General features: G+C 40.6%; 1 protein-coding gene across 1 annotated transcript in view; it reads right to left on the bottom strand.

The window, feature by feature from the left end:
• Window positions 1–8,017, bottom strand: part of Xiap (X-linked inhibitor of apoptosis) — a 47,229-nt gene extending 39,212 nt beyond the window's left edge. Inside the window, exons 1-2 of the mRNA XM_090325594.1 lie at window positions 7,904–8,017; window positions 7,515–7,643 (exon numbers count right to left, since the gene is read on the bottom strand). The gene's annotated coding sequence lies outside the window, so the exon portion shown is untranslated. The remainder of the gene's footprint in view (window positions 1–7,514; window positions 7,644–7,903) is intronic.
• Window positions 8,018–13,398: the final 5,381 nt, after the last annotated feature.

Here is a 13,398-nt window from a genome sequence, read left to right as displayed (position 1 = left end):
CTTGAGCTGAAGAGCTCATGGACAATGCCCATGCCCAGGGTTCAAGCTCAGGGACAATGCCCATGCCCAGGGTTCAAGTCCCAGGACCAACATTCACCCTCCCCCCCTCCACCCTCACAAGAAAAAAAAAATAGTTCTATCTGAAAACAATTCTGTTCTCTACAATATACTCAAAAATTTCTTAAATCTTTTCTCTAAATATTCTTGGATTTCAAAAGTGAAAAAGTAAAAAACAAACTAACACTAGTAACAAAAAAAGTGGAAAAATAGTTATGCACTTGTGGCTGCTCATGCCTGTAATTGTAGCTACTCAAGAGGCCTAAGGATCAAGGCTGGAATCCAGCCTGAGTAGAAAAGCCCAAGAGACATTTTATCTCCAATTAATTACTGAAAAGCTGGTAGCATTGTGTTCGATACACAGCCTTGAGTGGTAAAGTCAAGTGAGAGTATGAGGCTCTGAGTTCAAGCCCTATCACTGGCACAGTAAATAGTGAAAAAGTGTTCTGTATGGGGGGGTTGGGGAGAGGGTAATGGGTACCAAGACATGTGAAAGGGTATCAATGTATGTGAATTAATGCACTTTCTATCTGGCAAATATCATGTAACCCTTTTATTTATTACAATAAAAAAATATTAAAAAAAGTGTTCTGTATGATACATGACTATACACTAATATAGTGCAACATTTAATGTCTATAAACAAAATGCTATCTATAAATTTCATTTTCCTTAGTTCCTATTATAACTACTGTTCAGCTACATGTAAATATTGTTCCAATCCACTAAACATGCCGGAAAAAACTATAAATTTCCAAAATTTAAGCGCTGGCTTATCTAATTATATAGTTCACCTTTCCTTTATTGTTACACTTGCTAATAAATAAAATTTGTAGTGTGCCTTACAACTTTAATGTCATCATGTGTGGTATCTAATTCTAGTCATAGTTCTTAGATATAATATGGGGAAGTTGTGAGTCTGACAGTTATTCATCAAAGGTCATGTGACCAATAAACCTACTAGGCATGGTGGCACCTATCTCTAATCCTAGCACTTGGGAGACTGAGGAAGGAGGATGGCAAGCAGAAGGCCAATATGAAGTACACAGCAAGCTTGTTTTTTCTAAAGGGGGAAACAGGTGTGGCTCATATGATAAAGCACCAGCCCAGCCATGAGCAAAAGAGCCAAGTGAGACCACATATTCTAGCCCCAGTATAATCAATCAATACCTCTCTGTCTCTCCTCCCCCCCCCTCTCTCCAAACAAAAACATAAAACCAAGTAATTAAGACCAAGGTAAGGAAATCACTATCAGAATTATTGATAGAAGGGATAGTCCACTGAGGTACAAGAAAATACTGGGCTTCCTCTCCTTTTCAGGCTTGCTTAAAAAACTAAGCTGAAGCCATAGAAGAATGGTAAATCACAGCAAATATGCTGAAAGGTCTGGGGGGTTTTTCCCTTTCCTTTTTTTCTTTTCCTCTCCTTTTTATTTATTTATTTTGTGCGGGAGCTAGATCTTGAACTCAGGGCCTGGGCACTGTCCCTGACATTTTTAGCTCAAGGCTACCACCCACCCATAGCTCCATTTGTAGCATTTCATTGGCTAACTGGAGTTAAAGAGTCTAATAGACTGTCCTGGCTGGGTTGGCTTCAAAACATGATCCTCAGGTCTCAGGCTCCTGAGTAGAAAGATTACAAATTTGAGCCACTAGAGCTACTTTTTTTTTTTTAACAAGTTTCACTATGTAGCCCAGGCTGGCATCCAATTGGGAAATGCTTCTTGCCTCAGCTTCCCAACTTCTAGGATTACAGGCCTAAGTGACCATACCTAGAACAAAGCCTGAATTTTAAAGTCAATAAAATAAATACAGAAGGGAGTAGAAAAGTTCAAATCCCATATATCTATTTACAGATACTAAAAAATCAACTATAGCATCTGCTATGCTCGCTTATTAAACAAGTAGTCTTAAAATATCCACCTTAATTCATTCTGTTCGAACTTTGACCATATGAGAAGAAGCTATTCTCTTCTATACAAGCAAACCTCACCTTTCACTGTGACTCACTTCCGGATGTACACTAAAACCCAATTGTGATGAAGTGAATCACAGATAGCCTTAACAAAAATGCATACCAAACCATAGTCAAATATCAAAAGGTATTAAATCACATTAAATCAATTACACCATAATTAAAATAAAGAAATTATGTCTAGGGCTGGGAGTTTGGCCTAGTGGTAGAGTGCTTGCCTAGCATGCACGAAGACCTGGGTTCAATTCCTCGGTACCACATACATAGAAAAAAGCTGGAAGTGGTGCTGAGGCTCAAGTCCAAGGACAGTGCTCAGGCCCTGAGCCCAAGCCCAGGACTGGCAAAAAAAAAGAAATTATGTCTAGTCCACCTTACATCCCCACAGTATTCTCAATTTCTTGTTCCTTTGAGGTATTTATTCCACGTAGATTTGGTAAATACCATATGTAAAAAGTGTGGCTTTTTTGTACCATCAATCAATGTTTAAAACCTTTGGAGACACAAGAGAGAAAGACATATGACAGTGGAAATGATTAGTCTGCAATACTGAATAAGAGAAAACAATATCCATACAGCATGATCCTAATTCTTTAAACAATTCCAAATTTCATCAATTTTCCACAGTAAATACACATTTCTCTTACAATTGAAAATACTTAGTATACTTTTAGGGTATTTTAAATTTACCAAAATAAATATATCAAAGAAGCTGTAGAAAACAAAAAAGCTAGTGCTGAGTAACAGTTCCCCAGTTAACTGAAAAAAAGGTCAAGGCAAAAGACCAAATTCCCTAAAATCCAATCCAGCGTACTTCCTGCTGTACCACATGGTATTTATTAAGTTCAGTATTCATTTATTTTTTAGTTTACTACTGCTGCTTCTGTGTCCTCAAATCTCCTCACATGAAGACCTTAAATAGTGCTAATAGATTATGTTTTATAATACTATTACCAGATTACCCCAGACAGATAACATTTAAGAATTGACAGCTCATGATAATCTTCCAGCTTCAAAATGACAAGGGCATCTCTTTTTTTCACAGCTTTTTTTCTTTTTTAAGAGTTTCTCACTATGAGGTGGGGGTGGGGGAGGGAAATGGAGACTAAGACATGTGAAAGGGTATCAATGTATGTGAATTAATGCACCTTCTATCTGGCAAATATCATGTAACCCTTCTATTAATTACAATTAAAAATATATGGGAAAAAAAAGAGTTTCTCACTATGAAGACTTGGCAGGCTCAAATGCTTTCACTTTTATTTTGCCAATCCAGGGCTTGAGCTCAAGGCCTGAGCACTGTCCTTGGACTTTCTTAAGGCTAGAGCCTCAGCACCACTTCCAGCTTTTTTCTATGGATGTGGTACCAAGGAATCGAACCTGGGCCTACTTTCACTTTTTTTTGTTTGCTTTTGGTTTTTTTTTTTGGCTTTGTTTTGTGCTGGTCCTGGGGCTTGAATTTAGGGCGTGGGCATTGCCTCTGAGCTTTCTAGTTCAAGGCTGGCACTCTACCATTTCAGCCACAGCTCTACTGGCTTTTTGTGATGAACTGAAACTAAGAAGCTCATGGACTTCCCTATCCAGGCTGGCTTGGAACCAAGATCCTCAGATGTCAGCTTCCTCAACAGCTAGGATTATGGGCCTGAGCCACAGGCTCCCTGCTGGCCCAAACATTTCATCTTTATGCCTTAGCCTCCTAAGCGCTAGGATCACAGGTATGTACCACCATGCCCAGCAACACATTCACCTCAGCAATCCTACCAGCACGATGCTGAACACACAGTCGGTGTTCTCTTGATGTTTATTTTATATACCATAGTTTTTTGTAGTTTGTTCCCATACTTAAATACAAAATTTTAGCCAGGTGCTATGGCTCATGCCTGTAATCCTAGCTACTCAGGAGGCTGAGATCTGAGGATCACAATTCAAAGCCAACCTAGCACTAAAGAACATGAGACTCTAATCTCCAATTAACCACTAGAAAACTGGAAGTGAGGCTGTGCTCAAGGGGTAGGAGGGTAGCCTTGAGCTGAATAGCTTAAGGGCAGCACCCAGGCTCAGAGTTCAAACCCTATGACCCACAAAAATATATATATTTTTAAAGATTTTATTTACATTGATTTTTACATCATATTTCAAATGTCATGTTTAACAAACGAGTATTCAAGAAGGGTTTCTCTGTATACAATCACTGGCACATAGATTTTAGGACATAATTAAAATTAAGCTGAGGGTTTGTATGTCATAGATACATATCAATCTATATAACATGTCTATAGAGTATATAGAGAGTATAATTTTAAAAATAGTGAAATCTTACTACTTTGTATTTGGGGTCTTCAAGTACTTAACAGAATGAAAACAATGTTTACAATGAAATGTATGCAAAGCATTCAGGTTAATAAACCATTTCAAGTACTAAACAAATTACTAGTACATTAATTACAATAGTTCTTGCTCAGTGAAAAGGCTTTAACTTTTAGCATTACTTTCTTAGGCTATCTGGAAACACTGAATGCACTAGAAAGCAATACAAGGGATGCTGAACTAGAATCCAAGACTTTAGCCCAAATTCCACTAGTAATCAGATATATATCTATAGGCAATTCACTTTTTCATCTTTAAATTATAATTAGTCTAGTTAAAGAAAGAAAGATATCTATTAGATCCAAGCGGTACAAGAGCGAGGTCTCAATATTTGCATACCCAATGCTATGGACATGGTATTGGAAATGTAAACACAACTACATAGACTTAAAAATTTATGACTCTATAGACATAATGTTTTATTACATAGATTAATATGTATCTATGACTTACAAATCCTCAGACTGATTTTAATTATGTTCTAAAATGTAAATGCCAGTGATTGTATATTCCCTTCTTGAATACTTGTTAAACACGTCATTTGAAATATGATGTAAAAATCAATGTTAATAAATTCTTTAAAAAAAGAAAGGTAACAGAAATTCCTAATCACTGAGGACCTTACCAGTGTTAACTTTTTACCAGTGCTAGGAATGGAATCCAGGGCCTTGTACATAACAGGTAAGCCCTTTGCTACCAAGATACAGTCTCAACCCCTTACCCTTTTAAAAGTCATTTTTAAGCCATCCTGTTGGAGGCTCATGACTATAATCCTAGCTACTTAGGAGGCTGAGATCTGAGGATCACGGTTCAAAGCCAGCACAGGGAGGAAAGTCCTGGAGACTCTTATCTACAATTAATCCTCAAAAATTGAGAAGAAGAGCTGTGGTTCAAGTGACAGAGGGCTGCAATGGATCAGAAAAGCTCAGGGACAGAGCTCAGGTCCTGAAACAATGAGATCCTGTATTTAAGCCCCAGGACTGGCACATAAACCAAGTATCCAGGGAAAAGGGGCTGGAGGTATGGCTCAAATGGTAAGAATGACAGCCTAAGAAGCACTAAGCCCTGATGATTTCAAATCCCAGTACATGAAAGAAAAAATTATTTTTATCTACGAAGATTCTATAATTCATATTTCTTTTGGTGGCAGATTTAATATTATAATTTAATATTTATCATTTGCTACATTATTCAATAAGCAAGACACAGCCTTTTTTTTTGCAAAAATACAGACTTCTAACACTTGTACCATCTTACATTAAGAGCAATAGAATCCAAAGGAGAACTATGAGACAGTAATCAAGCCTGATGTCAGCTAAAAGCACAAATCAATGATATATATGTTAATATATGTACATACCAGTAATACATACTTATGCTGGTACTACACATATGTATGTTCAGTTTAAAACTGGTGGGTCAAATCTGTAAGACTAGCTACTCAAGAGGCTAGATGTGAAGATCTTGATTCAAAGCCAGTCAGGATAGAAGCATCTGTAAGATTCTCATATCTAAAAGCCAGAAGTGAAGGTGTGGCTCAAGTAGTAGAGCTCTAGCCTTGAACACAAAAGCTCACTGATGGTTCCTAAGCCCTGAGTTCAAAGTCTATTACTGGCACCGAGAAATGATAGCAAAATGAATTATTTTTCAATAATCAATTTTTCAAAATCAATACTTGTTGATGGTTTAAAAAAATCACCATCGGTATTACATACTCAGAAAAAGCTGCAAGTGGTGCTATGGCTCACGTGGTAGAGTGCTAGCCTTGAGCAAAAAGTGTCCAAGGGCAGCGTGCAAGCCCTGAGTTCAAACTCCAGGACTGGCAAAAAAATAAACACACAGCACACCTTATTTGAGTACAAAGTACAGATTCTCATCTACTTGTTCTTCTTTTAAGTTCCCAATAGTATTATTCTCTGTGTATTTTCTAAGAAATCCTTTGAGCTAATTACATAGGCATATGTCCCTATGTTGGTTATAAATGTTTGTAATCCATTTGTATTTCTTAAATGGCAGAAAAAAAAATCCTCAAGCATTAGTTTTCCGTGCATGTTCAATACAGAGTGGTACAGTTTTTAGGACTGTTAAACCAAATTCATTTAAAACTTTGTTTGGAGGCTATGTGAAGCAATGGCAGAAGAGTGGTGGCCTGGAAGTTAGACAACTGGTAAGTCATGGAATCTAGAGCCTACATATCTGTTTCTTAAAACGAAAGAGTTGGGCAAAGATCCTTTCCAATTCTATAAGATGTTATAACTCTAAAATTGCTTTAACAGTGTTCTCTTGAACAAATGGCAATGAAACAAAAAGAGAAGAAACATTTCCCATACATAATGTTATCAAGAGTAAATTTGTAGGCACTAACTATCCAGGCTTAGTTGTGACAGTAGTGGCAACCATGTTTGGATGGAAAGTCGTGGATTATTAAAATCTGAAAGATTTTTTTACAATGGTTTGGCAGGGATTGGGAGTTTTTTGTTTGTTTGGGAGGTTGGGGGCGTTTGGAGGTGCACAGGGGTATTCCTAAATTTTAGAAATCATCCTTTTCCTTCCTTAACCCCTGGCCTCCAAAAACTGAATTGTTTTGAGCAGTTAAAAGTAATGAAAGGGAAAGTCTATTGCCATTTGGTGTTACAGAATGCATTGGGTAGGTTTGAGTAGGGCAAGAGAAGGTTGCAAAGAATTACCCGCTAATGTCCTCTTCCGGAAGCAATTTGGCCCCAATTCTTTTGATTCACACTCCTTTGCCAGACACATACCACTGGGCACCACAGAAGCCACAGGCAGCAGATTGGGGACAAGAAGAGTAGGGAGTCCCCTTTGATTATATATATGTTCTTTGACTCTCTTTACCTTAGTTGTCACAAGGTTTAAGGGAGACCCAAGGGCCTTGAACTACCCACCCACCCACCCCCACGCCACGCCTTCCTAGGCCAGTCCCAGAACCCCCGCCAGGGGCCCCACAGACTTCCCCAGCCAGTGGCGGGCGCAGCCTTCCCGCCCACCCCAGCAACGCGGGAACGGAAGTGGAAGGAGGGGTGAGAAGAGAGGAGGGGAGAGGAGGGGAGGCGGGGAGGGGAGGAAAAGTGGGGGGCAAATCCTGCAGGAACAGTACCCACCGCGCCTCGAGTCAGTCCCAATCGCCAGTAGCGAGCGAGCGGCTCGGTTCTGGGGGGAGAGTCGCGGAGGAGGGGCGGCCCGGGTCCGGATCTCCAAATGTCAACTCCACTCAACAGCCGCGTTCCAGCCTGAGAGAAAAGACGGAGATCGCTTTGTCGCCCTCACGCGCTGAGCAGCAGGTCCGTCACCCTCCCCCCCCAAAAAAGAAGCCAGAGTCCGGCACAAAGTATGTCCACTTCTGGGCCTCAAAGCGACACCCGGTAGTGTCCGTTCTGTTCTTGGGCCAGGGCCCGGCCCTGACCAACTCCTTCCCCCCCACCCCAGGTCAGGCTCCCGCCCAGCAAAGCTCCTCCCCCCACCCTCAGCTCTCCGCCATTTTCAAACTTACCCTACAGGCTCCAGTGTCCCTAGATTAGCGCCACACCCGCTCAGGGCACAGCCAAGGTCCCGCCACTTCCCGGAGCCGGAAGGGGGGGAGCAAGAAAAAAAATTCTTTTCACACCTCCCCCATTCACGCCCCCCCCAGCTCGAAACAAAAACCTGACGGAGCGGTTGCACATGCGCAATAGTACTTTCCCAGTCCCCGCCCCTAACTCAAGCGTTTTTCCTCTTCAAACTGAAACATAATTGTCCTCAATCCTTTTTACCTGCTGAATTCCAGAGTAGGAATAAAGGTAAATGGATGGAAAATACTGAGGAAAGGAATGATCATGGGGCGTTTTTACCAGGCACTGTGCTGCGAGTGCAACATGTTCTTTGTTGTATTTTAACAACGCTGTGAGGTAGTCACTCTTATTAAACCCATTTTAGAGAAGAAACTTGAGGCCCAGACAGGTTATATATCCCAGTATCACGTAGATAACTTATTACAATTACTTCAATCACGTCTTGGCCTTTTCACCAAAATCATACGTAGAATATTTCCAAGCAGTGAAAAATGAAAGAAATCACAAAGGGACATTGAGTACAGCCTGAAACAAAAATGAAAATACAGAAAAGGAAAAGTACATGGGAAAGAAATAGTGTCTTTGTACACAAAATGACGGTCATATCCTAGGTTTATTTCAAATATGGTATATAACTGATGAAAAGAATTTTTCTTTCAGAACCCTGGGCTTAATGCACTGAATACTTTATTTCAAACAAATGACCCTAAGTATAATTTGTATAGTCAAAGGGTGCTAACAATAAAAAGAAAATACTAGAAGGTTAAAAGAAGAAAATTTAATTCTGGTCCTTGAGGTTTTGCAACACACCATCTCTTTTGATAATTTGCTCACTGATACAGCCCTAGGAATTGCATATCTAGTTTGTTGCAATAGTAAGGAACAGTTTATCGTGTGTAACTCTTTACCCTCAGTTTTTAAGAGTTTTATTGCGCTGCACAGGCAGCTCTCAAATTTCTGACCTCAGGACATCCTGTCTCGGTCTCACAAGTACCTGGGACTCTTCATCCCCATTTCTTTAAATTATAAGGAGACTTTATTTTGATTTTATTTTGACAGTCCTGGGGCTTGAACTCTGGGCCTGGGCACTGTCCTGAGCTCTTCAGCTCAAGGCTACCACCCTATCCAATGAGTCACAGTGCAACTTCCACTTTTCTAATGGTTAATTAGAGATAATAGTCTCACAGACTTTAGTACCAGGGTTGGCTTTGAATCAGGATCCTCAGATCTCAGGCTCCTGAGTAGCTAGGATTACAGGCATGAACCACCGTGCCCAACTATTTTTATTTTTTCATATAATAATGTAAGATGGAGAGAGCAAGAGACATTCAATGTCAGATAATGAGTAATTCAGGGTGACATAGAACTGTGAGTTTTATTGTGTCAGCTTGTAACTTTACATTTATTTTTTCCAATTTATTGTTTTAGAGATCATTTACAGTGGGGGAGGGAAATGGGTACCAAGACATGTGAAAGGGTATCAATGTATGTGAATTAATGCACCTTCTATCTGGCAAATATCATGTAACCCTTTTACTAATTACAATAAAAAACAAAAAAGGAAAAAAAAGAGATCATTTACAGCAATATTACCTTTATATACATTTAGGAATAAGTATATTTCCTTTGAATAAATATATTTCTTTTCATGTAGTGTCATCTGTTCCCTCATTCTCTCCCATCCCCTCCCTCCTTTCTCCACCTGTGCAGTGTATAGGTCAATTCTCATCAATGTCCAATGAGCTCTACTGCTGCACCTTTTCACTTTTATTCTCTAATGCTGTGCCCTACCTTACCCTCCCTCAGTTAGGGATATAAATACACCATATAGAAGGTAAAGAATACAATATGAGCCCCATTTTCTAAAATGAGAAAATTAGACAAGGTGCCAGTGCCTCACACTTGTAATCCCAGCTACTCAGAAGGTTGAAATCTAAGGGTCAGGGTTAAAAGCCAGAGTAAGCAGGAAAGTCCTTCAGATTCTTATCTTCAATTAACCACCAAAAGCCAGAAGTGGGGCTGTGGATCAAGTGGTAAAGTGCTAATCTTGAGCTAAATGGCTCAGCAATAGTGCCCAGGCTTTGACTTCAAGCCCCAGGACAGGCACCAAAAGGAAGACAGAAAGACAAAGACAGAGACAGAGACACAGAGAGACAGAGAGAGAAAATTAAGGTTTAGAGAAGGTAGAAACCTTGCCCAAATCATGCTGTAACCCTCTGTGGGACATGGAACAGTGATTCATCCCCAGATGTGTATAGTCACAAATATGTGTCTAATTCTTTACCCAATCTGCTGTGATTTCTCCATCCCTGGATTGGTCTCCTCAACGTAGTTTACACAAAGTTATCTGAGTTCCATTCTGTACTGCCTCCTGGATACTAAATATCTTCAACTGCATTTTTTTGTCCTTAGCCTTATGTTCTCTCACCTCCATGGCTCCTAACCTATCTTCTAATAAACCACAAATAATTACCATATTCTTTCCTGTTCTCAGTATTCCTATCACACACTCATTGCTTCAAACTGTTCCCTCTGCCTAGGTAAAAAGACTGCCCTCTGCAAAGCCTCCTCTAATTCCCTTAGCTGAAGATTATCACTTCATCCTCCATACCCTTTTGACCCTTGGAGTTTGTTATAGCACCATAGTAAAATGAACATAATAAAATGTCCCATTTTAACCACTTTAAGTGGCACAAAGTACAATAGTGACACCATTCAATAGTACTAAGTACATTTACATTATCTTCAGGACTTTTTCAGATAACTTCCACTAAAGTTGGCTCTTTGTTGTGAAGTACAGGCATTAGGCCATGTAGTATAGCTACTAGTCCTTATCTCTCACAGGTTCTTAACCTCATTTAAGGCAAGACCTATGTAAACTCACTTTGGTAATTCTTCTAAAACCACTGATGTCTCTTTCATACCATAACCAATTCATGACCGAATTTTATCTGTCATTACTGTCTTCAAGATGGATTCAGGGGCTGGGATGTAGATCAGTGGCAAAGTGCTTGTCTGAGCACTGCCCTTGGGCTTTCTCAAGGCTTGCACTCTACCACTTGAGCCACAGCACCACTACTGGCTTTTTCTGTGTATGTGGTACTGAGGACTCCAACCCAGGACTTTATACATGCTAGCCAAGCACTCTACCACTAGGCCTCGCTCCCAGCCCAATGCTCCCTTTCTTCTTCTTCTTCTTACTCTTCTTCTTCTTACTCTTCTTCTTCCTCCTCTTCCTCTTCTTCTTCTTCTTCTTCTTCTTCTTCTTCTTCTTCTTCTTCTTCTTCTCCTCCTCCTCCTCCTCCTCCTCCTCCTCCTCCGCCTCCTCCTCCTCCTCTGCCTCCTCCTCCTCCTTCTCCTTCTTCTCCCCCTTCCCCCTCCCTCTCCCCCTCTTCTTCCCTCTCCCCTTCCCCCCTCCCCCCTCCTCCTGTTTAACCTCAAGGCCTCCTGCTTGTTAGGAAGGTACCTAGGACATCTTTGTCCACTATCCCCTAATACTTAGGATCACAGATGTAAACCATTTTTTTGGCATTCCTGGGGCTTGAACTCAGGGGGGCCTGGGCAATGTCTCTAAACTTCTTTTGCTCAAGGCTAGCACACTGCCACAGCACCACTTCCAGATTTTTATGTTTATGTGAACCCAGGGCTTCATTCACGATAAAAAAAAAAGCACTCTACCACTAAGCCACATTCCCAGCCCTAAGAAGTGAACCATTAATGCTCGTCTTTGCCCTGGCTGACCTCAAACCACAATACTTGTCTCCATTTTCCCAGTAGCTGGGATTATAAATGTGAGCCAGTGTGACTGTCACGATATATCACTAATTCTTATCAATGCCACTATCACTCTATCAAGTTTATGTCTTTCTTCCACTACAATAGCCTCCTCAGTCTCCTAGTTCATGTTCTTGCCTGTCTTCCCCGTATTCATACAGCAGCAAATTAGCCCCCTAAAACACAAACCAGAGCATTTCTCTTCTCAGATACATTTATTACCTTCTCATTTCACTCAAAGTAAAAGCAGCAACTTTATAACTAGGATATTACAAAGGCTACACCAGCCAACAAATGACACCCCCCACACCCAGTAATGTGTCAGTGGCTCACACCTATAATCCTAGCTACTTAGGAGACTGAGATCTGAGGAACATGGTTCAAAATCAGCCCTGTCAATAAAGTCTGTGAGACTCTTATCTCCAATTAACCACCAATATGATGGAAGTGAATTTATGGTTAAAGTGATAGATGGGTAGCCTTGAGTAAAAAAGCTAAGGGATAGTGCCCAGGCCTTGAGTTCAATACCTAGTACCAGTACAAACAAAATGAGCCCTCACTAATCTGTCATTTCATTAGGTCTTGACTATTTCTCTTCTACATTGAACCTCTGTCATTAATAGACTATAGTGGATGTGATGGTGTGTCATTTATAGGCAGGTCATAAAAAGTATGGTGGTTGGGGCCAGAAATTTGGCCTAGGGGTAGAGTACTTACCTAGCATGCATGAAGATCTGGGTTCGATTCCTTGGTACCAAATACATTTTTTAAAAAAGCTGGATGTCATGCTGTTGTTCAAGTGGTAGAGCTCTAGCCTTGAGAAAGTACAAGGACAGTGTTCAAGCCCTGATTTCAAGCCCCAGGGCTGACAAAAAAAGTCTGGTGGTTGTTCACTGCAGCATTAATTACTGTAGCCAAGATATGAAACCAACCCAGATGCTCCTCAGTGGATGAATGTATCAAGAAGATGTGGTACTTAAATACAATGGAATTCTATGCTGCCATCAGAAAGAGTGACATCCCCACATATGTAAGGAAATGGAAAGTCCATGAGACTCTTGTCTCCAATTAACCACCAGAAAACCAGAAGTGGTGCTGTCTCAAGTGATAGAGCATTAGCTGTGAGCCGAAGACCTCAGGGACAGTGCCCGGGCCCAAAGTTCAAGCCCCATGATGGACCAACAAGAAAAAGAAAAAAAAAGAGGATATACATTTCAGGCCTAGATTTCAATGTTTTGAGACTCATAACCAGAATTGTCAATTCATATGCACTCTTGTTATGTATACATATGACTGCAGAATAGCTAATGAATACAACTATTCTGCACAATCATGATCCCCGACACCTTTATATTTTCGTCTTTAATATTCTCCCCATTGTGGCTTTAGCTTTCCTAACTGAGTATCTTTGTATTTCCTTTCTTTTTTTTTTTGTCGGTCGTGGGGATTGAACTCTAGGCCTGGGTGCTGTCCCTGAGCTCTTCAGCTCAAGGGTACCGTCTTACCCCTGGGCTTGGGCATTGTCCCTGAGCTCTTCAGCTCAATGCTACAGCACTACCTCTTGAGCAACAGTGTCCCTTCCTGTTTTTTAGTGGTTAATTGGAGATAAGAGTCTCAAAGTCTTTAGTGCCCAGGCTGGCTTTGGACTGCCATCCTCAGATCC

Source organism: Megascapheus bottae, chromosome X, assembly GCF_031878675.1.
Source record: "Megascapheus bottae isolate mThoBot1 chromosome X, mThoBot2.hap1, whole genome shotgun sequence".
NCBI classification, from domain to species: domain Eukaryota; kingdom Metazoa; phylum Chordata; class Mammalia; order Rodentia; family Geomyidae; genus Megascapheus; species Megascapheus bottae.
This window is presented reverse-complemented; position numbering and strand designations above follow the sequence as displayed.